Genomic DNA, 26,593 nt, shown 5'->3' on the forward strand with positions numbered 1-26,593 from the left:
GCACCATCAGCAGCTACTAAATTCAAAGAGCCAAGAGGTTAATATGAGGAGAGCAGATCTATTAAACAGGAAGGATCAAGTGAAGTAAAGCTCGAAAGAGCAGTTTTCTAGTGATTATATTGCTGAGCAGGCAGTGATAGGAGAGCAGGTAAGGGTGGGAGGTATGAGAGCCTGCTATTTCAAAATCATGAGCAGCATTCTGAACCATTATAAAAATAAAAAGCAGAACCAGGAAAGTCATTAAGTAATTTGCATTAACAGACAGAAATAGGAAGGCTTTATCTAGTATTTAATATTTAGTGCAGAATCAGATATTGTGAAACTTCCTGTAATGCAGTAGTGTACTACCAGCTTCTGTAACTTGAGCTGGTTTTAGTGAAAAAGCCTTCATTTAATAAAAGCTTACCCTTCTTTTGTTAACGAGGTAACGTTTTTTGCTGGGATGTACTGAGAGTGCTACTTTCCCAGCCTCCAGTGACTGGAAGGATGTAGAAACTTTCTAGAAGAAGCTTCCACTTTTGCAGGGGATAAGGGGATGAAATATATAATTGGTATGAAACATTACCTCTATGTTTGGCTTTGAAAAGCTAAACCTGCTGACTTTCTGACTTCTGAAATCTTGTTTTTAAAAAAGTCCTTTACCTTGGGAAGGAGATACCATTCCATTAAGAATACAGGTGCATCGCTGGAGTTAAAAATTTGTCCTGACTTCTGAACACTCCGAGTGTTACAAGGGTTCCTTTCTCCTTAATGATTTGGGAGTTATTATCTACAAACAAGTCCTCTGTGGGGCAGTTTTTCCTGGGCCTAGAAGCATAGAATGATAACTGCTGCTGGAGGCAGCTGACCACCCTTGCTATGTGGAGTCATCAGAATGAATGCTGAAGAAAAGAGTGCCGTACTCAGAAAAATGCTCCATAAATGGTCAAGTTGACATGCATGAATTTCCTCCTTGTAAGTATGCATTTGGAGAAAAACAGGAGGAATTTATAGTTTTATGCTTTTTGATGAGTTTTCTTGTAGCCATTAAAAAATACAAGAGAAATAATAGCCAGGTGTAGATCTCTTTCTTTCAACAAACTTAATTTTGATGCTGGCTATTAGTACCAACAGCTAACTACTCAGTGTTACAGCTTTCTACTCAGTGTGCCAGTTTATTTTCTTTGTGTGTTTATCCAACCATACTTAATTCTTTTCTGAGACATAACGAATATCAAATCTCTGAATAATAATAAAAATGTATCCTTAATCATCTCTAACGTTCTTGTGAGTATAGTCAATTCCTTAGCCTACAGAACATACTCTCTTCACTACGAAGCAATAATAACCCGTCTGTCCAAACAAAGAAATGGCACTTCCATGCACCTGGGGTTTTAACAAATAGGTTGATGAAGGGAGAACTTGAAAAGATTGGGAAAAAATGGCAAGTAATAATTCTTTCTGTGTTGTCAGTTGTGGTGTTGGTGTTTGGTCTTTTTGTTTGGTGGGATATTTTTTGATTTTTCATGTTGCAATGATGCCGTTTTAGATAGGAAGTTCCTGTGGATACTAATTACTAGTCCCCAAATTAAAATTATTTTAATTCCTGAATGTGGTTCTCTTTATTTGTTACAAAAGGCAGCAGTGGTGGATTTTAACAGTCCAAATTTATTTGCAGAAACAGCTAATTTAGATTGTTGACACAATACTTGAAAGTTAAGCAGATAGGACTTCCAAAAAATTTACTATATGGTTGTAACTAAACAAGTTATTAATGGCTATAACAAAAAACCCAAGAATTCAGAGTAAAAGATCAGCTTGGCAGAGCAAAATTTTCTGGAGTAAAGTTAGGCAATTAAGAAGAGAGGCCTCTTTGACAGAAATCGTGATGACAAGGCAAATTTTTGAGAGATGTTGCCATTACAGGGATACTAGTGTTGGATGAGTATGGCAACGAGCAGAAGCATCTTCATAGGTGAGGTCTATACCTGAGGATGTTTTTTCCAGTTTTTGGAAGGGAAGGGTGGAGGGGGGAAAAAAAAAGAGCAAAGAGGAGCAAGATGTTAGATGATTCAGAAATCAGGTGTTCTACAGGAAGTTTAAATAAGGATTTAACAGGCTTTGAAAACTACCCAATTTTCTTTCACAATAACAAAAGTATTCAGTGGCTTACTTGGAATTGGGGGCTAGGAGTGTGAAAGCAAACAAAAAATGGGTGTGAGTCAGACCCATGAAAGATTTAATGTATTTCGGTTACTGGTTCTAAAATATGAAAGCAAATTGCCAAGAAAAACGCTTTCCTTACTTGAAATTTAAATGTAGATAAGTAATAGCCTGTTTGCAGTAGAATAAAAAGACTTGCAGAAACAAGCAAGTTAGACAAACGGTTTTTACTTTTATAAAAACATCTGCTTTATCGCTTGCAGCTTCCATATCTCAAAATAAAAGAAAATTAACAAAAAATGGGGTTATTGAACCGCAAGTGAAGTAAGTTGGAATACACTTCACAGAGTACTGAGGAAAGAAAGAAGAAAAATTTGGTGAACTTGGGTTAACAAAAGTAGTTGTATGGTTTTATGGCAATTTGAGTGTATTGGTATGCTGTTCCCCCTTCTCATCAAACGTTAGCTTAAGCATCTACATAGCAAATACATAGCTGTATTTGCCTTTTTACATTATGTAACTACTCAAAAAGATGCAGAGAATTCATGTAAATGTGCATTTGGTTATGGAAAAGGTATCTCTGTTTTTATAGTCCCCCCAAAACAATTCTGGTGCCTACAGTACAAGGAAGCTGTGGAGCTGCTGAAGTAGGTCTAGAGGAGGCCACAACAGTGATATGAAGGCTGGAGCCTCTCTGCTTTGGAGCAAGGCTGGGAGAGCTGGGAATGTTCCCCTGGAGAAGGGAAGGATCCAGGGAGAGCTGGGAATGTTCCCCTGGAGAAGGGAAGGATCCAGGGAGAGCTGGGAATGTTCCCCTGGAGAAGGGAAGGATCCAGGGAGAGCTGGGAATGTTCCCCTGGAGAAGGGAAGGATCCAGGGAGAGCTGGGAATGTTCTCCTGGAAAAGGGAAGGATCCAGGGAGAGCTGGGAATGTTCTCCTGGAAAAGGGAAGGATCCAGGGAGAGCTGGGAATGTTCCCCTGGAGAAGGGAAGGATCCAGGGAGAGCTGGGAATGTTCCCCTGGAGAAGGGAAGGATCCAGGGAGAGCTGGGAATGTTCCCCTGGAGAAGGGAAGGATCCAGGGAGAGCTGGGAATGTTCCCCTGGAGAAGGGAAGGATCCAGGGAGAGCTGGGAATGTTCTCCTGGAAAAGGGAAGGATCCAGGGAGAGCTGGGAATGTTCTCCTGGAAAAGGGAAGGATCCAGGGAGAGCTGGGAATGTTCCCCTGGAGAAGGGAAGGATCCAGGGAGAGCTGGGAATGTTCCCCTGGAGAAGGGAAGGATCCAGGGAGAGCTGGGAATGTTCCCCTGGAGAAGGGAAGGATCCAGGGAGAGCTGGGAATGTTCCCCTGGAGAAGGGAAGGATCCAGGGAGAGCTCAGAGCCCCTTGCAGGGCCTGAAGGGGCTCCAGGAGAGCTGGAGAGGGAGTGAGGACAAGGGATGGAGGGACAGGACACAGGGAATGGCTTCCACTGCCAGAGGGTGGGGATGGATGGGGTCCTGGGGAGGAATTCCTGGCTGGGAGACTGGGAAGGAGCTGGGATGGGATTCCCAGAGCAGCTGTGCCTGCCCCTGGATCCCTGGGAGTGTCCAAGGCCAGGTTGGACATTGGGGCTTAGAGCAGCCTGGGATAGAGGAAGGTGTCCCTGGCCATGGCAGGGGGTGGGGTGGGATGAGATGAGCTTTATGGTCCCTTCTAAACAGAATCATTCTGAGACTATAAAAGGAGGCTGTTGATGGTTTGTGGTAATAATGTTTGAAAAGTAGCAGTTTCGGGGTTTTTTGACAGTGTGGGGAGGTACACACTTAGCAAGCTCAGAAAATATTTAAAAGCTTCCAAAACAGGCTGTCCCCCAAAGAACATGAGAATTTACTTACTTCATACTCGTGTAACACCTAGAGATTTAATTATATCTTCACTTTAGTATACTAACAATTAACATTAACTAAGAAACTAAAGATAATATGATTGTAACAGTTTTACATGCTTGGAGTAATTATATTGAGTGTAAAGGAAGCACAGGGCATTTGTTTATTTTTTTCTACTTATAACTTCTATGTAGGTATTTTTAGAAAATCATCTTATTAAAAAATTGGAAGTAGTTTATTGCTGTTTGTTTTCTGCAAATATGGTTAGTGTGTGTGCACTTGTATATCCTTGCTTGTATGTATTTAGATGCCTTTATTGACTAAAACCAATTAACATGCTAGATCAAACAATTAAAATTACAAAAGTAAAATTACAAAAGGACTGAAAGTGTCAAGGAAAGAATTAACTAACTGCGTGTTTCTCTGTGGAATATCTGCTTTTTATTACAGTTTTCTTTTAAACCAATAGTCTACATTTGATGTGTTTTAAGTTATAATAGGAAGGCAGTTAAAAAACCAAAACAAAACACAAAACCCCTTTACTGACCCAATTTCTGTAAGAATTACTCCCAACTCTGTTAATGCTTCTGCTGCAAACCAGATTTAATAATGGTTATCTGCTATGGGGCAGGTTTGTTAAACTTTACTGTACAGATGACAACTGGAGGAGCTCAGATGTAAATTCAGTTTTTGGTAGTATTGCCGTGTTGCTTAGACCAGCTGATTTCTCTTTGCAACAGCAACATTCTGTTTGTACAGGGAAGTGTTTTGTGTTGTTTACAGTTCCTTCAAAAGTGTAAAAGTTCAGAAATATTTCCAAGTGCATGTGATTAGATTAGAGTTTCCATTTTGTTTGCTTTGGCTTTCTTACAGAAGGAAATGTTCTTAGCATTTAAAAATAAAGCTTTGCCCACTTACAGGAAATGAGAAATACTTTTTCTTAATAAACTTCAGAGTCTTAGCATACAGTAGCCTGAAGTGTAGATGTTCAGGTTAAGACGACATGTCTGGTTGACTATTGAAAAGATAATTTTCCATCTGTAAATTGTCACCGCCTTATATTTTCATATATAAAAATACAGATACATTTTTCATATATATAAATCTTCAGGAACTTTTCTGCAGGTAACTCATCTTGAGTATCCTTGAGTCCCTGTTTCAACTAGAAAGCTTCTTTAAATAGGACTTGACTAATTCACCACAAGGAAGCTCCAGAAAGTCTGGTCTTGGTACGGGCTATGAGTTCAAGGAGGGAGGTGTATTGTATGTGGGGGTTATTTTGCTATTTACCTAGACTACCATCGATAATTTTGCATTTGCTTATTCAAAAGAGATTGTAAAATATGCACTTTATAGGTGTTATAAAGTATTTTTTTCATAAAGATAGTTGCAAGGTTCATCTAGCTTTCAAATATTTTGCTCCTGTGTATTTAACATCTTGAGGGCTTGTATGGCAGTAATTGAAGTTCTGGCTATATGATCATAAATGATTACATACATATTTGTAATACAAAATGGTTTCTTCCACGGCTCAGTTTCAGTATAAAATCAAGCTGCAACTTTGCCTGTTTTAAAATTAGTCTAGATTACCGACATTCACCTGCATTTTGAGACTCCAAAAGTTGCTATCTATGAATGTCTTCATTAAGGTCATGTTGTAATGATCCTGATGATGGAGCGTATGTTCTCGTACTTGACAGAGAACGTATGTGTGTGCGTATAAATATTAATGCCTATCAATATATATGTGTGTGTATATGTGTATATGATTGGTTTTATCAATCCAGGTATCATATGTTTTGTCTGAGGACCTAATTCATTAGGTATTCTTTCAGCAAGCCAGGATTCTCTTTCCTCTTCTGACCCATCTCCAACCTGAATTTTTCCTTTAAGAATCAGTTTGTGTATACATTGAGAGCTGAAAGTAGTTTCGCTGTTTTCAGTGAGGCTGTGATAATTTTTTCTGTGTAGTAAGTATCATACCAGGCATATTTTGTTTATTTGGGAAAGAATGTAGCAAATTGTGATGATGTGTATGTCCATAATGTAAATGCAGATGTTGTCTAACTCATTTTTTTGCATGTTTTGTCAATAGTCAAAGATTTTCTTTTTAAGTTTTTCAAAGGTAATTTCTTTATGGCAAACACAATAATGAAAAGGGTGTGCAATTTGGAATTTTCATATTCTTGCACAGTTCAGAGGAAGTAAAGATCTGGTGTATTAGAGTACAGCTTAAATGCCTATCAGTTGAATAAAGTATGGGCTTAGAGGTAGTTGACGGTTATATGTATCATCTGCTTTAGATGTTTTACAGAGGTGATGTCAAGGTGAAAGCAGACTTGCAGAATGGTTGGAAATCATTGATATTCTGACTCGGAGGCTGTAAATGGCTCTGTGGCAGATGGAGGCTTTGTCAAGGAAGAAAAATGGCAGCTCTGCAGCATCATAGACACTTGCATAGCAGCTCAGCGCATAGCCTGTGACCTTCCAGTGTTCAGGAGTTCCTCCTGTGCTTCCATAAATTGTCCTTCAGTTTTACTCCCTAAAAGCAGATAAACAGTAGTCATTATAATTCTATACAATTTGTGGTATTTCATTGTGAAAAAAAATACGCCTGCTTTATTGATAAGTAAAAAGTAAGCTTTCAAGGATGCTTACAATTTCTGCATTGAGGTGCCAGTAATGGCGTTTAACTGAGCCCTGTGTAATACTGAAAGTGAAGATGTTAGTGTGCATATGTATGGCTACAAGTACAGCACAGTACAAAACCTGTATATGCAAACTCCAGATGTAGATGTGCACATTCTGTATGTGAACGTGTATATGTTTATGAATATTCTCTGGAATATTTGAAACACTATAAAATGGACAGTGTTAATTTTTGGAATATGCTTGTGCGCTGAGCACCTATGTCTGTGATGTATTGCAGCAAAATACAGAATTTTTGACTATATACTGAAGTAGCTTCTTCAGAGTTCAGAGAGACTATGAATAAATAAATTTCTGGGTTCATGCTTTTTCTTATTGATAAAAATTCATATATGTTTTAGTACCTGACATTATCTTATTCTGTGTGGTGTTGATATGGTTTCATCTGTATTCTTGTCTATGCTTTTAAAATAAGGGTTCACTTTTATTAGTAGATTAACTGGTTTCTGTGTTCTCATGCCTATAAAATTTATGCCAAGTTGTGTGAGTTGGGAAGTTTTATGTTGTGTGCTTAAGGTATATGCATGATTGCCTAGTGACAACAGCGATGTACCAGAATCACATATTTCCTATGTACAGCAAATTTGCATATCTTGTTTTTCTCATTTGAATTAAGACTGTATCATTTGACAGTTTTCTATATTCTTAGGTTCCATAGCCACTAGATTGATCCCTAATAAAACCAGTGATGTCAGTTGCTGTGGTATGTGGCTTTAAGGGCCTGTGAGATCTTGTAGAAGATGCTTAATTGGACTGTTGATCTATACTACATGGCAGTAAGTAATTGTTAAAAGTGCAAGCTTTTCACAACTATCATCTGCCAGCAGTACTCTTTAGCCTGCTTGACAATTCCTGGCGTTTCAGAAAGCAATCACTCTTTATCACAGAAGAAAATGACCTATTGTTTTCAAGGGTCAAGGTTGTTGCATTAGAGCTCCTTTATTTCAGAGCCTGGAGGTCATATAGTCCTTGTTTTTGTATTAATCGTGCCTCCTCTATCTCTTCAGCTTCAGTCATTTTGAGGTGTAATGTGGATGGCTTTATTGCAGAAGGACAAACGCTTCATAATTGAAAGCAGCATTTTTGATAGTGTGTGATATTCTTCATCTTTTTATTAGAATGTGGTAATGCACGAATGAGATTGAGACCTCTTCATACTGCATGTGCCTGGATGTTTGTATCCTGTAGCCACATCTCTTTAAAACTGAGAGAAATGGAAGATAAAGTCCATGTGTTTTATGCCTTTAGCTTTCAAAGGTTCTTAATGACATAGGTGCTTGTTAACTTAGCAGTGGAGCACATATGAAGACAGTTTTTGGAAATTTTTGTGCTTTCAGTTACTTACCTAGTTCATTATGTCCAGTATCTTGATGGTATTCTTCCTGGGCTGTATAGAGACCATTTGATACAACTGGCTCCAGGGATGCTTAAGTCCATATTCTGACATGTAATTATTTTTCTCCTCTATTTTTTCAGTGGTCTTTTGGTGGTCTTTTGGGTTTTTTTGATGTTGTGATGGTGGTTGTAACTATAAAATGACAAAATGGCTTACTTTCCCCAGACAAAATAAATTACAAATTACTTCCATTTATTCTGTGAGAGTTGTGTGCAATTTTTGTATACTAGTGTAAGTAATTATTTTCCCGTTCCTTTTAACGGAGTTAGGGTTTTGCAGTGTTAATTTAGAAAAAAAGAACAAGCAAACACCATGTCATGTGTGACCTGTGCACCTCCTCCCCGCTGCTTCTGCGGAAAAAAAAAAAAAAAGCGCCAACCCTACCAAACAAGTCACCAGACAATTATTCCACGTTTTGTATTAGATTTTGGTATGACTTTGGAGCTTACCAACAATAATACTAACTTGATAGTACCTTATGGTAACCATGTGTTACTTGTATTAATTAAATTGGGGGAAAAAAAAAATAAATCTGTAAAATGAGAACAGTAGAAAAAATGTATTCTAATTTCAATAGTTATGGGGTGATTTCAAAACATAGGCTTAATACTTTTGGAGCTAGGGACATAAAAATCTTTTATCTATGAAGTATTAGACAGCATATAACCTGCAAAACCAAGATAAGATATTAGTATAGCAAGAGAAAAATGTCTTTTAAAATACTTTCGTCATTCTTAAATTTTTATGCTCACCTCTGAGTAGCAGAATAATTCCTTTCTGTATTCATCTCTTTTTCAGTGAAGTGTTTTATGGACCTGTTATGTATAGTGCATACATTTACATACTGTCACTGAACTTGCTGGATTGTTCTACTTTTTTTCATTATGGTCTTGCTTGTTCAAGCAAAGAAAATACACTTGTATTCATGTAAGGATGCTAAATTCTGTCCTCTTTAATCATTAGATTAACAGAGAGGGTATTTTTCTAAAATGTGGTGTTCTGTTAAATTCTTGTATTAAGAGGTGTGCAAATAGAACTATGAAAGTAAAGTATAGAAAGTGACAACCAGTTTTTATTCGATGTTTCTGCAGTTTCACAAAGGAAGTAAAACTCCTTTGTTTCTATAGTACCCGTTGATTTTTCTTTCAAGGCTAAGTTAACAATGCTGATGGAAGCTATGCAATTAGAACCTACATTTAGCAGTAAGCAGAGAAAAAAATTTTGTAAAATAAAGTGTTGTACGTACAGTGTTAAAATATTTTGCGGTATTGCTGTACTTGAAGCAGAGAAATGAGGACATGATATTTGAAAGGTCGAAAAATGAGAGAAAGAACAAATGATGCAAAAAGAAAATGACACTGAGGTCTTGTTTTAATACAAATGTATTCCAGGTTGACGGCTGATTTCATTAGCAAATCTCATTGTTATGCAATGTCTGTTCTTCTGCAGCAAAATGAGTATTGTATTCTCAGAGGGTCTGTGTATGTATACTTCGATGATAGATAAAGAATATATTTATTGTTCCAAGCTTTTAAAACTTCTGAAAAATCTTTACCGTTTCAAAATGATTTGTTTTCAGTTTTCCAATCTGGTAAATTAGTGGTTTTTTTGGTGGAAAATAGCAGTTTAACCCTCCTTCTATGTGCATTTCTCTGCCACATTTGCTACCTATGTGATCTTTTCACCAAAATCTTGTTTGACCAAATAGCAGTTCATACTGAATTTATCCCTCCCATACATATATGTAAATAAAATTAAGAATATTGGTTTCTGTAATGCTTTTTAAAATGGATGATAGTAATGTATGCAGAACATGGAAATAAGCCTCATCTTGGTGTCAAATCTCATAAAACTCAAATGACTACATTTTATTAGATTATACTGAAAAATATTAGCAAAACTTTATGGTAAGATATATCAACTCTGTTATGAAATGGCATGTTTTGGTACATAGGACAATGCAAGCTCCTGATATCGTTTAGTTTGTTTGGTTTCCAAGTTTCTAGTTGAAACCATTCAGTAATACTAAGACATTTTGATAATCAAAATACTAAGAGTGAAAGGAGCATACAAGAAAGCTTTGATACAAGAAAATTAAAATGTACTGAAATTATTTAATTCAGTCTTTTTTCTATGCTCTTTGAATATTTATTCCATGTATATATTCTTTGTGGGCTTGAAATCCAGAGGCAAATGTTTGAAATGCTACTAAATAAGTGATAGTTTGGGATTTTTAGTAGTTCTGGGATTAGTTTTTGATAATGAGCTTGCATGAAGAATGATTTTGGGCACTGAAGTAATATAAATAATAAGCTGGTTTTCTGGGTTTTTGTGTGACTTCTTATGTGGACTGAAACAATTCTGTACTTACTAGGGTTTTGGTAGAGATGTATTTAAAAAGAGTAGAATATGGCTCTTTCTGAGTGGTGGTTCACTGGTAGCTGCTGTGTTCCTTTCAAGTCCATGGTACTGTTTAAGAAACAAATTGACAGGTGCCATGTTCATGCATTTTGGAAACAATTCAATAAGAACCAAAGGGCCTTTGAAACAAAAGCTAAATCATGAGCAGTATGACCCATAAATGTGACCAGGATATGTAGGAGGTAGGGCAAAGGGAAGATTGTTACCTCACTTCCCACTGAGAGAGGACACCTCTTTCCCTTTGCTTTGGTAGGGCTATAACCAACGTAAGGATGCAGATTCCTTACTGTCAGCTGATGGGTTTTAAAGATTGGTTGACATAGTTGTTCTTGGTGGTGAGAAACTATTTGAAGTAAGGTAGTCTGTCTCTTGTGCATCTTTGTTTTCAGTTTGGAGACCAAACTTTAGACCAATCCAGTGACTACTAGTGGTACTCATTGTAACAGGAGAACTCAAGAGTGGGCTCTGTACAGTAGCATATGTAGGGAAAAAGTGGTACTGGGGCTTGTAAATGTTGTCAGAGTCTGAATTTATGGGGATGCAATTTTTGTTTGGTGTGCTGTTCCATGAAGGTCTCTGAGGAGTAAATGGTGGTTGAGACTTCTGTTGCAGGCTGAATGAGGGGAGGAAAGTTGGTTGTTGGGCCTATCCTTTGTAGACACTCCCCTCTTCCTCATAATCTTTCGTACTTTAGTTGGAGTTCACTTCTATTAATTTGTTAGGTTTTTCTTGAATAAAAAGATGATTTAGAATTGCTGTCATTCCTTAAGTAATGAATTACCCTTTTGTCTCTTCCTTATTGGTCCATGCAGTTAGTGTCAGGGGATTCCAGCTGAAATTGCTAGAAGCAAAAGACAGACCAATACTGCATCTGTAACTTCTATAAATAAGCATGTTGATTTAATAAACTGCAGGAGGTTTATGCTCTTCAGCACCATTGATGGAGGCTGTGTTCACAGATGATGCTGGATTCAGGTATTGGGCCTGTATTCATAAATGTTTGCTATTTTGAGCAAGTATTTCTGCTATGAAGTAATGTGATTTTTGCAACAGTTTTGAAGCTGGATCAAGTTATGATGCAAAATGTAAATCTCTGTTAGCATTCACCACGGGTTCTGTAAGGATTGTGTGTTCTTCTCAAGTGTGTGTAAGCAACATTCATGGCTTAACTTCTTTTATATTGTTTTAACATGGGGTAAACTGAGTTCTAAATCAATGTGTGGAGTAGAGCTACCTGAATGAATATAGATAGTCCTAGATAGACTGAAATCTAGTAGATAAAGTTTTCAGGATTTTGTAACTTCTTTATGACCATAAGATTTAGTTCCCATGGGCAGTGTTTGAAATCTCAGTGGAGGAATACTTGAATATTTTACTTACTGTTATCATATGTATTGTTTTGTAAAGATTTTAATTTTTTTATTTAGTTTGCCTAATCATACCTGTAGCTGGAGTTGTATTTAGTACCCATATTTATACTTAGAATTTGCTATCACAGAAAGTGATACTGTTAAAAAAAGTAAATCTTTCACAAAGACAATAACTATCTGGTTGGGCTCCACAGGTTGAGGCCATGCCATTTCATGACGGCAGGGACTGATGCGTATTTGAGATACAGCTGGAGCAGTTGATTTATTGTGTCATATTAGACCAGTTTTTTAAATGTAGTTTTTTCATGAAGCTGAGGTGTTTTGGTAGCCTGTAAAACTTCTGTCTTAGAACAACAGCTGCTGAATCTTTGTTTCTCTCCTGCTGACTAACATGGAGGTAGTGGGATGTAGTTCAGCATATTTAGCTTCTCTGGTGACTACAGTGGGAGAAACCAGATCTGTGCTTTTAATGTTTCACGGTTACTTGTCTGATTGAGTCTGGGGTTCAGAAAATAAGTATGGACTTTCTCTTTTGCTACTTCCAGTGGCATGTTTTTGTTTCTCTCTCCTTCATTTCTCTGTCAATGCTAAACAGCTGTTCCACAGTAAGTATTCTTCACATTACGAATAGCAATATGGATTGAAACAATTTTAGAAAAATTATTGTTTATGAGCTATTATTTTGACACATAGAACTATTCTATGTTATTCTCCCAGAGTCATACAAGAATCAAATTCATCATGGCTTTATTTTAGCATGCAAATTTCTGATACTAGCAGACTACTTCTGATACTACTGATGGTTCAGATCATGGTCTTCTAAATCTTGCACTGAAAGCTTGTTTGCAGTGATACCAGTACCAAACTTAGCCTGATTAAATACAACATATATTGCTTTTTAAAAGTATTTTAAGACTACTGTGAGGTGTGCTGCTGACACTCCTTATTTTCACAAAGGCTTTTCTCGTTTGATGGTTTGAAATTTTACTGTTTGTCTTCAGAAACACTGCACATGGTTTGACAAAACTGCTTTTTTGAAAGACAAGGAACAAGATACTGTGTGAATGAAATGCTGAAGTTTTGGTGTAGTTTCACTTAAGGCAATAGAGTTAATATGCAAGTGTTTGATGAGGAAATTGTAGCTGTACTATTTACATCTGTAGCAAGCACAGCCTGCAAAATTCTTCTTAGTGTGTTGTTCGGATTGCAGAGATCCCTCTTAATATATCTTAGGTTGTTTGGGAGATTTTGAGGACAGAATCACTCCTTCATTGGCAGAGGCTGCATTTTTTGCTGTCAGAGTTTTCTGATACAGATGCACCCCTTCATATTTCATGATCTTTCCAGTAATTCTTTATTTTTTTCCCATAGGTTTCCTTTGTTTCTTTCCTGATTGTGAAAAATGGCTGCAATGTATTTCTAACATTGTTATTAGAAACTTTTGGTGTGTTGTTTCTTGATTTTTTTGTTTAGACATGTTACTTTGATGTATTTCCTAGGTTGTCTTTGATGCTGCTGCATTTCGGAGGGAGGAAGTATTCATTGATTGATTCTCTGCCCCCCCAGCCCCCAGTGCCTTTGAATCTTTCTCCAGATATACTGATGATTTTTCTCGGACTACATGTTGTGGTTCAGGCCATTGTGCTGTTATTCTAGGTCACTGTAACAGTTTTACTTGTATCAACAGATTATCTAATAAGTTATCCCTAGCAGAAATTTTGTATTCTGTTTTTGGACCAAATACTTTATTCTAGTTTCTTAGGAAAAGAGAGCTTTTTGTTCTGTTAGTCAAAGTTTTTATTTTGGGGGAGTGTTATTGTTTATTTGTTGGGGGTTACCTTTTCTTTTTACCTTTTAATTTTCATAGTAACCTCTTCAGTTCCACCATGAAACTGGAGCTTGTGGAAATTAATTTTTGAAATTATTATAGATAGGGAACAACCTATAATCTCTTCTCACAGAATCATTGCCATGCATTTAGTCCATAGGAGATTATTTCTTTTTGTGAAGAAAAAATTTTTGGCAGTTTCAAGAAAAGGCGTTTGAATTTTTTTCTGTTAAAATTGTGTTAATTAATTAATTCTTATGATTTCTGCATATTATTAGTAGATTTCTTTAATTGGCCCCTTTTTTGGAGGTTGATGCTTAAATTCACATGCAGTGATTAGAGTTGATTTTCCTCAGTTTCAGATTTTTCCAGGGTTGTTACAGGGTATAGTTTCATAGCACTTTACCATACCAAAACAACTTGGGCAGCAGTGTGTTCTGGAGAGTGTGTGTGTGCGCGCACGCTTAGGCATCATTTATATGAAAATAAAGATATTTTCCTTGGGCTTGGCATAAACAAGAAAACTATGCAGCCCGGCACTGATGCTTACATAACAGTCTGGGAAAAATTTCCTTCATAGTTCAGTTGGTTTTATGTTTTTCTGCTACCTTTTCCTCTCATGTAATGAAAGTACATAAATAAAGCTGCATACTTCACCTGCGCTGCTTTTGGTCTGTGAGCAGCTGTGTTACTGGTGATCCAAGTGCTCCACCTGCCTTTCAGTTTGTTTACCAGGAAATCAAGATGTGTAAACTGCAGGAAGCACTGTTTGACCCTCTCCGACAGTATCTCATTACAATAATTGCTAATCTCTGAATAAGACAGCCATGTTTTGTGTGTAACACAGAGGGAGCTTGTGGTAGATTTTAGATGCTTCCTTAAATACAGCTTTGTCAACGCTTGCTTGGGTTTCATTTTCAGGATAGCTTTTGACAGTAGGCATCTGGAGACCTTTGAGCTCAGCAAACTCGGACATGTTAGCATGTGTGCTTTCTTCCTTCTTGACTGAAAAAGAAAGCAAACAACAAAAACATCCAGGACCCAACCCTCGGCTTGTTTTGGAGTGCTGTCACTGCTCTGTAGCGACAGGATGATGGCTACTTCCTGATTAAACCCCTCTCCACAGTAAGCTGTTCGTGTTCTTTATCTATTCTCCTGTAATGCTAAGTGTTCAGTGCTTTTCTTCTGTGCTTCCTTCCCCCTCCTTCCTCACTGCCCCCCCCACCCCCTGCACCTACTCCCCCAGCCTTCCCTGGGTTAATAGTTTGAAATGTTTATAGGTTGAAGAAGAATAAAAAAAGAATATATAGAGTAGCAATTTTTTTTTTAAAAAAATTCTAAGGTAACTACTGCTTCTTAATGCTTCTCTGACAGTAGTGATGAGCAAAAAACCTGATTTTCATGAGATTAAAAAACCACAAACCATTGAAGTCTATTTAGGTTTTAGCCAGCTATGTATTAACTTTATGAAAAATTCTGATGAGCACATGCAGTGACAAAGAATGTGTGTTTCTTGCAAATTCTGAAGTATTGGTATTTTCGTATTTTTATCACTTCCAGAACTGTTTTCTCTCTAACAGACTTAGTCTTTATGTAAAACAAAACAGCCCATTTGTCAGCTTTTCTTACAGGATTTTGTAAGTGCTGTTTCTGTGTTTATTAGAGTTGATTTGTTATTTTTACTTCAAGTAATTTCTCGGCTCTTGCTGCTGAGGACCAGGTGAGTGTGAGCTATCACTTGGTGTGCAATTGTGGTCTTATTTTTCTCAAGAGTATCAGTCTTAACAGATTTCATATTGTGTAAAACAGTGGTTATGGAGTGGTTTTGGTCTTACTTCGCTTGTTAAATGGGTCTACAATGATTTTATTTTTCTTAAGGTTGGTCTTCTGTTGTGCTAGTATAAATGGCATAGCTTTTGCAGTACTGCTGTACAGACCATGATAAATGTTACTGGCATTCTGTAGTATATAATACCAATTAATATTCTTAGTTATTTTGTAGAGGTTTAGAAAAATGCTAAATTAAATTTTGCAGTTCTGATATAAATTAATAATAAAATAATATTGTGCTTGTGCTACCAAAGACATTTTTTTTCTTTTTTAAACTTGGGTATGAAAAACCTTGTAGTGAATTCCTAACCAAAATCATTTGTGCACTTCAAAAGTCCACTTTTTCTTTTATCATATTTTACATGGAAATAAAAGGATGTACAATTTCATTTAGTAACAGGACATATCCAGTATGTTAACAGAAACGGGAACCAAAAATGAAACATGGAGAAGTATGATTCAGTTAAAAGAAAGAATTATTTTTTTTTTTTAGTAGATGCAGCTGTTATTAAAGAACTTACAAATTAGCGTATATGGGATATCTGTTTCGTTCACTCCGTGAGAAAAATAGGTGAGGAACAGTGTTCCTTCAGGTTGAGGTAGAAAGAGGTTTTTGGACATGCTTGACCTATTAGTTCACATGAGTTGTTAGCTATAGAGAAAAGGGTGTGGACAGTGGGGTGGCTAGAACATGCAGATACAGGTCTATTTTGAGGAGAATAAGGCAGGAAAAATGCCATGGGGAAAAAGGAAGAGGGATTCAAAGTGTATTACTTTTTTAAAGGGTTCTTTTCTTGCAAGGTCGTGAAGACCTAGTATTTGGAAGGCACTGATATGAACTGTTCTTTCCCCAAAATACTTGTGCTGTATTCTGAGGATTGCTGAGGAGTGCGTGCCATTCTTTCTGAAACTATGACCTTTTCATCTTGAGAACACTGACTGAAAGATAAAAGTTTCACAGGACAGCATAGGTTTCATACACATGCTGCCTCCCTTACAATCCCTTTAATACTGGTATTTAATTTGGAAGCCCAGTGACCTGGAGTACTAATGTCTCTTACAAACAAGATTCCATTGTTTGGTTTTTTTTTTTAAAAAAAAACTGAATTGCTGCTGTTAATAAAGAAACTTTATATAATATGATATTCCATATAAGTTACAGTAGTGCTTAGTATTGACTCTGTCTATGAAATAGCCTAGTTTGAGGACCAGCAAAACATATGTAGTCTTCCAGCAGACTTCTTGCTGTCCAGCTGTCTTCTTGTACCTCTGCTCAGTTCTTTCCAATGTCCCACAATCTGGGTGTTTTGAAAAGGTTTCCCTTGCTATTTGCTAATCTTTTCACATATTCTACCTCTGAAGAGACTATTAAAGCTTGGTGCCTCACAGCTGACCTTGTTGGCTCAAGCGTCTGCTTAATTTGCAGAACCTGATTCCTGCAGAACAGGTAGAACAGCCCTGATGGGAGCTGCAGGAGCTGCCTTGCGTGGGGGAAGGGAAGTGTTGGGAGGCAGCAGTGGCCAAGGGATAATACAGCTGGTTTTGCTGTGCAGGGAAGGGCAGATGCTAACCCTGGGCCCAGCCATAGGCCCCCATGGAGCTCTTGAATTGAGTGGTGGGTGGCAGGAGTTGGGACTGCCTTCGGCTTCTTGCTCCCACACTGCAAGACAGCCCCAGCTTTACCTGTCAGATATGACCGTCACTGACTGCTTGCCTTTGCAGAGTGCCTTTAAATTTCGAAAGAATGGTTTATTGCAATGTGTATCACTGTTAACCTTTAAAGCTTTGCAAGAAAACAACACCTGGTACAGCAAAATAGGGCACCTGTGTTTTAACTCTGTTTTAACCAATGTTCTTTAAGCATCTAGGAAAATGTAATGTTTAGCATGTGGCTTTGTTAGAGCTTGATATCTAGATACAGTACTTTTGTTTTGAAGATGGAAGTATGGATGGCTTATTATCTTCTTTCTTTCCTGTCTGTGGAAAAAAAAAAAATACAATCTGGCAGGTTTTTTTTTTTTTTTTTTTTTTTTTGTGTCTAAGCACTTAATTCACGCTTGTAAATAACATCAAGATGTCAGATTTGCATCTGCTTGGTTTGTAAAAATAATGTTGTGTATGGAGTCAGCCAGAATAGTCTTCTGATGCACTAATACCTGCTGTGGCTTCTCTTGAGGCTTAATTTTATTTCTTTGTATCTTAAGACCCCCATTATTTTCCCTTCTAGTTACTCTGTTTACCTAAACTTTAGTGAACTCTATTGTTGGTTTGGAGGGTGGGGGTGGGGTTTGTTTTGCTTAAATGTCTCAGGTTTTAAAAAAATCATTATACCTTTCGAAGTGGAAGAAACAATGAGCAAATAACATAAGGAAGGTATTTTGGAAAAGGGGGTGGGTGCCAGTGACGAAGCTGACTCAGAACAGTGGCTGTTGTGGCATGTAACTCTTCCTTCAAGAGCTGGTTCTGGGTTTCCAAAGAACCATAGGAGTGCACCTGCAGGAAAATGTGGAAACCATTTATCTGTGTCTCAGCCTATTAGTGGGAACTATTACATTCCTGCTAGATGACAGCGCAAGGTGCTTTTAGGAATTCAAAACTGAGGAATTGGTATTCCTCGATGATAAGTTTTTCAGTCAAGGTGCCAAAACTAAGTCAGTGATGTGAGAAGATGATAGACTTCTTCACTCTCTCATGGGCTAAAACTAGTTTTTGCTGGCAGTGGAGAACCTAATGTACCATTTAGATGGTTGGATTTTTCTCTTTTTGTTTAAATGTAAAATGATATTAACAGCAGAATAACGAGACTGAAGTTTGGTGCTATTCTAAAACAAAATTGGGACCCATTGCAAAGCCTGAGGCTGATACAGGAACACATTAAAAAGATTGTTTCTCTTGAAGCTTTTCTGGAACTCTGACTTGGTGCACATAATTTCTCACCAGTTTTTAGCAGAATGTGAAGGAATAGAATAATAACTTAAATTGTTAGGATGAAAAACTCTAACCAAACAAAAAATGCCAAAAAAGTCTCCAGACCATTTGTTAGGAAGGACTTTGGCTACCATCCTTGCCCCTTCTTACTTGTTACAGTATATATGGTCTGTAAGTTAAGGACTGCAGGGTAAATGAACCCTTTTCTCAGCATCTTTTTTCTTACAGGGCAGTGTCCATGGGCTAGTTCTAAGCTCCTTGCTCTGACACGCATGGCATTTATACACCCAAATAGGCATTGGATTTGTAGTTATTTCATCCCCAAATTACTTTTCCTTTAGATTACGTTTTTAAAGATGAACTGAAGTTTTCTCTATGCAGTCATTCCTTTGTGTCTTTTTTCCCAGAGGCAGCTTTTGCCATGAGAGGTTCAGCAGGGCACTCCCCCTCTGTAGGTGTTTTTGCTAGCTCTGCTGGTGTCTGTAATTGGAGCTAAGCCATGATCTTGAGCTTGATACCAAGTCTGGCTTTTGAACCATGGGAAGAGGTGTACAATACAATGGCTAAACAGGAGCTAAGTTTTTGAGTGGCTGAATATCACCAGAATAGCAGAAAATTTGCCTCTGACAGATTGAAATTCAGGTTTTAGAAAAGCACAGGGAAAAAAAAAGCGTTGACTTCAGCTGTCCCAGGTTTTTTTTATTGATTTTTGAACTACTGTTGCATAGGGTTTCTAGTGTGGGTTCCTGTTCTTAGGGTGGTTCAGAGCCACCCTAATCAAGAGGTTTTGCTCTGTATTTAAAAAATGTTGTATTGATTATCATTATGCAAAGATTGAATAATACTTGATAATTTTAGAGGTAGTTGTATATAGTTTGCTCAGTGCTCTCACAAATTGAAGTAATAATATGAAATACTAAGTCTTACTTTTGTAGAACAAGATGTAGTAGTACTAGAATTCAGTGCAAATGAACCCCAAGTTATTGAATTCTCATAACCAGAATATTAAAAACCAAAAGATATGTGGGGAACGGAAGAGTGGCCTTTTACATTGAAACTGGAAACATGTCCTTAAGATGAACTGTTAGGCATGAAAATAAAAACTGATACTCATCCCAAGACAGTATAAAATACTGCAGTGATCTGTTTGTTTGTTGGTCTGGGGTTTTTTTAGGAACGGAAAGGTTTGTAAAACCTCAGTTCTGAGATGGTAAATCCTTTGTTTTGGTTTGATGACAAAATCTGGTAAATGTGCCTCTTTGGGGCATTACCACACTGATGCCAGATAATCTTTGCATTTCAATGTTCTTCAGATGCTATTATTTTAGCCTCTGCAGTTAAGACAAGAGTCCAGACTTTGCATCAATTTTATGTGGTACCACTATTTATTTCCTATTTAGAATCCACTTAGAAGCGTTGGAATACAAATACGTAGTCCTGTCATATCCACTCCATGAGCGGGGTGTCCATAAGTCTTAATGCCTGAACAGAGTTGCACTGTACCTTTGCCACCCTGATACTGATATCTGCATCATGACTGCTCTTCTTCTTGAGCTGGATGAATTGTACAGTTTTTCTGTTGGTAAAAGTAACTTACAGGATAGTTCCTTTCTTGTCATCTGAAATTTGCTGTGCTGCAAGACGTGGCTTGGGAAGCTGCTTTTGTAGGGTGAGCATTCCTGACTGAAAATTATGTACGTCTGTGTAAGAAGCTGTCCCCACCCATCTACGTCTGTGTTTTGAGGATGATGGTGTCAACTTTTCCTTTCCTAACCTGTTATGGAAGTGAAAGTAAGTGAAGGGATGTGTGATCTTAATAAAAGTGGTAACTGCTGAACGTGGACATATAAAGGTGATAACCTCATACAGAATAACAGATAATGCAGATATATTTTATTATAGGAGAGTTGGTTTAGATTAGATCTTAGGAAGAAATTAAGGGTGGTAAGGCATTGGCACAGGTTGGCCAGAGCAATTGTGGTCTCCCCATTGCTGGCACTGTTAAAGGCCAGGTTGGGTAGGTCTGTGGGCAGCCTCATCCAGTGGAAGGTGTCCCTGCCTGTGGTGGTGGTGTGTGTGTGTGTAATGAAATGAGATTTCCATGCCCCTTCCAACCCAAGTCATTCTATGATTCCGTTTATATGTTTGTTTAAGCCAGATTCTTTAGTGTTGTTATTCTGTGTTTGAAATATTTAAGGAAGCTTGGGTCGCTTAAACATTTAGTGCCTCTCTGTGGTGCTGTGTTGCCTCACGGGTGCTTAGTATGGCCATACACTTTTTGTGGCACAGATTGGATACATTAGATTTCTTGCCCAGCATTATACAGCTTTCAGAAATATATTCTGAGGGTTGTCCGGAAGTGAGGCTTATGGAGGATTGTAGTTTAACCTGACCTGTGTGCCCCTTGTCCCTCCATGGAATGTAAAGTAAGTGAATTATAATGCCTGCTGTCATCTGTAACTATTCTTCCTTTACCATAATCATGATCTTGGAATGTGTGAATGCAGAAATATTCAAAGTGATGCTTATTTCTAGTGGAAAGCAACCCAGTTACTTGTAAAATAGGAGAAAAGAAGTTTTTGAGTTGCAGTTTACTTTGCATGCATCATTGAATGATGAGTTTATCCTATGGGATAGAATCAAAATAGATTCATTGTTTAAAATGTCATTTTATCCTAAGACTATTTAAAGTGGCCACTACATATTACTAGAGAGTAGAACGGCAACTGATTCCCTTCTCTGTTTCTTTTTTTGCCAGGCCGGTCATGATTCAATTATACCGACCTTAAGAGTTGGATCTGCTTTGAAGTGGCTTTTAATAAGTCACCTTATGTGGGTAAAGACTGTTAAAACAAATACTTATGGAATTGTGGTATATATGTGATTTTATAAATGTTTTCACTGGTGTGGATTCAGATGCAATAAACAATGGTCGTATCACTGATTGAATGTGGGTGATGTGAGTCAGGGGAAGGCTATAAAAGCCCATTTAGAGCATAAGGCAGGAAGGCACAGCCTGCCTCACACGGTATAACTGGCAGTAATGTTTTAAGTGTTTCGGTGCATAGAAGTGTCTTTGTGTGATACCTCTTTGAAACAAGCCAATCTCACTGCTGATTTGAAAAAAAAAGGGTTTTATTGTGGTGATTGATTTAGTAAAAGAAGTTTTGTTGTGGTGGCTTTTATTCCTAGAGAATTTTATATAAAGTACTTAGAGTAAATCATTAAAAATAACATGACTGCAGTGACATTCTGCAGAATTTGCATTATATAGCAGTTAACTTGGCTTTTATGGCTTGTACAATACTCGCAACAGTGGATCTCATTAATTATATATTTTTTTAAATTTACTTTTATTTGAGTTTTAAAACCTCAATGTGTAAAACATCATAGCAGTAGTAGACTGTGTGTTGGAAGTTCTATGACCAGGCCTTGTTGCCAGAGCAGGGAGCATCACTGGAAGCCTCGGGTGTCCGTAGTTTGTCGGTAAGGAATTGCACCCATTCCTGTGGGTACCTCACTTCCTTCTCACCTGAGGTTTGGTCAGCGTGCTTGCTTGTTTTGTAAGTTTTTTTGTCACACCACTGGTTTTAAACCCACTCCTCCCTGGTTGTGTGGCCCTTGTGGAAGGTGTGGAACACACAGGTACTGCTTGGCCTGCTGAGTCACCTCTGAGCTAGCACGTGTGCTCTGCATTTACCTTCTGAGCATGACTTTTTTGGACACTGCATTTTGCATTTGTGATGTGCTGGACTGTGTGTTCTGAGAGATTCTGATGTGCTTCACTTCATCAGCTGCAAGATTTCTGGCATCAGAGCACTCATTGACACAAGAACTAGCAGCAGACTGACAATATCATGGTACAATTAAATACCTTGCTGTAAGGCTAGAGAACACGATATTGTGGGACTCTCCTATAGTTTGGGGTCATAAATCTGTTACAAATTTCACCTGGTCGTCGTGAAAGACTGAAGCACATTTTTTCTCACTTCTTTTTCACTGTGTTAGTGGTAATAATTGAAATAATGAAGCAGTAGATGGAGTGTAGCAGTTAAACTGGAATTTGGAGATGAGTTAGTGTTCAGATGTCTTCAAAACACACTTCATAGTATTCACACATCCCAGCTAACATTGGTAGGATACTATATCCATGATACTATCCTGTGAAGGGAATTACTCGTTTATGCCTGTTTAAGAATAAGAGAGGGGTTTTTCTTCTGCATTAGGGTACACAAGGGTGAAGATTTTGAGCGTAGAATAGGTAGGTGATTGACTGTAAAGAAATTTCAACTTGACATATTTGAAAATTATTTGATTGTTGTTTCCTTCAGTAAACCTTGATTTAATTAAGTGTTTCTATTTTTATTAATCATTAGTAATTTTCTTCGCCAAAAAGACAACCTTTTTCTTGTGTAAAGCTTCACATACTTCCCTTCTTTGTTCATTTTTACTGAGAGATTGCTTTCTGTTTTCATTGGGTTCAATTGCATTAATGATTATTATTCACCATGGGAAAATCTGGGAAAGTAGCTGGAATTTTGGACAAAGCATTGAGAGGAACTGACATAAACCACTACACCTGGAAAATTTTAAAAAGTAGGTTTTTTCCTAGTTTTACTTAATGATTTTTCTCTTTTACAAATATGAGAGATTAAAAACAGTCATGAAAGTTCGTAACTGTTGACTGACAAAATAACTGCAGTGGAACAAATGTCTCACTTATACTTGAGGTTAAAAAGAATATGGATCTGCTGTAACTGGTATGGACTTTTTAGTCACAGAACGCATTAGGTCTGCAATGTAATTATTGCTGATCCTGTCTAATGACTGTTTTGGGGATTATCTCTTTTGGAGTTAGCCATCTGCTGTGGTTAGAGTAATTAAACATAATTAAGGGTTAACTTAGTTTGAAATCAAAAGTAGTATGTATGTCTCTAGGAGAAGAATGTAAATTTTTTCCATTCAGAATAATTCAGAAATACCAATATTCCAGTTCTTTGTTAAAGACATTAAACAAGCAGCTAAATTAAAGTTTGAAAAACCACCCTCTCCAAAACAATTCCCAGTCCCCTGCAAACTGAAATAAAAGGAGCAGGGTGGGGGTGAGAAAGAGAGGGGAGCCTTAAAAGGGCAGCTTATTACTGTTCTCCCAGTTCCTATTTGATCAAACAGATGGCTTATGTTGGTTAAAAGCTTGCAAGTATAGCTATATTTACTTTTCTGTATTAAAAAAGTATTGATTTGCCAAGGATGTCTTCTTATTTATGACTCAAACATGGATTGCTTGTAGGTGGTTCTTAACTATACTTATTTATAAAATACTTCAGATGCTCACATCTGAGGAACTCCAGGTCTGTCAGCATGACCTCAGTGCCCAGGAAGGTTATGGAACAGATCATCTTGGTTGCAGTCACACGGCACATGCAGGATAACCAGGGGAGCAGGCCCAGCCAGCAAAGGTTTAGGAAAGGCAGGTTGGATCTGACGGGCCTGATCTCCTCTTACGACCAGGTGACCTGCCTAGTGAATTAGGGGAGGGCTGTGGATGTGTCTGCCTGGACTTCAGCAAAGCCTTTGATACCATCTCCCACAACATTCTCTTGGAGAAATGGGCAGCCCATGCCTTGGACAGGTGCACTTTTTGCAGGGTTAAGTACTGGCTATATGGCCAGGCCCAGAGAGTGGTGGTGAATGGAATTACTTCCAGCTGGAGTTGGTCACCAGTGGTATCCCCAGGACTCAGCATTGGGGTCAGTCCCGCTCAATATCTTTAGCAGTAATTGGGATGAGAGGATTGAGAGCACCCTCAGTAAATTTGTGGATGATGCCAAGTTGGGTGGGATTGTTGATCTGCATGCAGGTAGGAAGGTTAGGAAGGCTGTGCAGGGGGATCTGGACAGGCTGGATTGATGGGCCAAGGGCAGCTAACTGAGGTTCAATAAGGTGAAGTGCTGGGTCCTGCATTTGGATCACAGCTCCCCTGCAGTGCTCCAGGCTGGGGGAAGAGTGGTTGGTAAACTGGAAAAGGCCCTTGGGGGTGCTGCTGAAAGTGGCTGTACATGTGCTCAGGTGGGCAAGATGGCCATGGGCACCTGGCTTGCATTGGCCCCAGCAGGACCAAGGCAATGACATCTAGTTGGCACTGCTGAGGCAGCTTGGGTGCTGTGCCCAGTTCTGGGTCTGTCATGAAGACACTGAAGTGCTGGAGCAAGTCCAGAGACAGAGCTGGAGAAGGGGCTGGAGCACCAGGAGCAGCTGAGGGAGAGCTTGGCCTGGAGAAAAGGAAGGCTCCTGGGAGCCTTCTCCCTCTCTACAACTCCCTGACAGGAGAGTGGAACCACCAGGTGGGGGTTGGGCTCTGCTCCCAGGGGACAGAGACAGGACAAGAGGCAATGACCTCAGGCTGTGCAAGGGGAGGGTCGGGTTGGACACCGGAGGAATTTCTTCATGGAAGGGACGTTCAGGCACTGAAAGGGGCATCTCAAGGAGATGGTGGAGTCCCCATCCCCTGGAGGTGTTCCAGGCACTACTGGACCTCAGACACTCAGTGCCCTGGTCTGAGTGACAAGGTGGAGATCGGGCGCAGGTCAGACTTGATGATCTTGAAGGTCTTTTCCATCCATTTAGGCTGGATTCTGTGATTCTATGGTAAAGACTTCTTTTAGTGTTTTATTATTTACACACAGCATTACAGGTTTTTTTTAGAAATTTGAGAGTTCTGGATGTTTTTGTGAGGGAACATAAAATATGAAGTTTCAATCCTGGGTTTTGAAGGGAGTGTTTTAAAATTTAGAGGTATCTTTCCTTTTACAAGGAATTCCTGTAATAATAGCATTTTGATCTGTTTCTAATTTCCCTTATGCTCTCTGTAAATGTAATGACTTCACTGTAGCCATAATTAAAACAATACCAAAATACAACAAATTTTTATTTGTACAAGAAATGCTTGTTGGCCTCAATAAGTTCAGTCGTTCATAGTGACTAAAAAAATGTACTTTGTCATAATAGTTTGTGTCTGTAGATGTCCATATACTAAACATAGTAAATATTTTTACTGTGTGTTTGCAAATGCTGTGGACTTAAGTCTGTAGATTAAAACTGAAACCACAGTCCCTTATGAACCAGATTTTTGTTAACTATTATCCTTCAGAATAGTTACAAAAGTTAATGGACATATATATGTAATAAACACTATATGCAGTATTTTCCAGTGACCTACCTCCACTGATTAGCACATTAGATTGATTTTAGCACATTAGATTGATTATAGTCACAGATTGCTAAAAATGAATGAAGCATTCTTTGACTGTGGATGAAAAATGTTTAACTGGAGAAAGGTATGTATTTAGGAGTCATGAATGAAAAAATTAAAACGTTTAATATTTTTCTTTCATAAATTATCTGAAGGAAGTAGTTTTGTTATTTCTCCTGTTGTTCTGAAGGAGAAGGACATACCCCTAATATTCAGTATAGTAGTAGATACCTTTTTTGGCATGATATCAGTGTAAGTGACTGTTTTTTCTGTGTTTACAGAAAAAAAACAGGATTTTTTCTTCATGTGTGAAAATGATTCATGATAAATTGGCCTGTAAAGAATAAAAGCGGTGAAATCTTTAGGTGCTGTTGAGGGTGGAGCGGCTGTTTACTGTTGGTACAAAGGGTAGGCAGTTCTGTATGACAGACTGTACCTCCCGTGTTTGCAGTTTTCACTTTGCTGAAGTAGTATGTTTCTGCTAGCTTGCAAAGCCTGGAGACTTTCCCCATGCATAGAAATTGCATAGTATAAATATGTAATAGTATAAAAACTATTAGTGACAAGAAATGAACAATTCAGTTAAAATGGGTGCGGTGTATCTTCACAATATTTTGTGTTTGTATTTGCTGTGGCTTTTTAAGTTTAAATTTACTGGCTGAGACAAACCAAGGATCTACTTTCTGGGGAAGCAGATGACAGGTTTTATGCTGTCTTTCCAAGTGTGCATTTGGGAAGTCACTGTTAAATACAACTTTGGATCAGAAGTGCTGTTTAACATATCAGTTTTCTAACTTGTTTAAAATAGAATTTTAAAAAGTGTGTCTTGTGTACTTGGCATTCTGCTTT

General features: G+C 38.0%; 1 protein-coding gene across 16 annotated transcripts in view; it reads left to right on the top strand.

The window, feature by feature from the left end:
- BAZ2B (bromodomain adjacent to zinc finger domain 2B) overlaps positions 1-26,593 on the top strand; it is a 114,487-nt gene that overhangs the window by 26,177 nt on the left and 61,717 nt on the right. Inside the window, exon 1 of one of the 16 annotated variants that reach the window (XM_088058755.1) lies at positions 14,621-14,859. The exons of the other annotated variants lie outside the window; for them this stretch is intronic. The gene's annotated coding sequence lies outside the window, so the exon portion shown is untranslated. Of the gene's footprint in view, positions 1-14,620; positions 14,860-26,593 lie in introns of those variants that run through there. 16 annotated transcript variants of the gene reach the window in all.

The sequence above is a fragment of the Pseudopodoces humilis genome, chromosome 8 (assembly GCF_049639895.1).
Source record: "Pseudopodoces humilis isolate 2021_Gansu_Grassland_sample_001 chromosome 8, ASM4963989v1, whole genome shotgun sequence".
In the NCBI taxonomy this organism is placed as follows: domain Eukaryota; kingdom Metazoa; phylum Chordata; class Aves; order Passeriformes; family Paridae; genus Pseudopodoces; species Pseudopodoces humilis.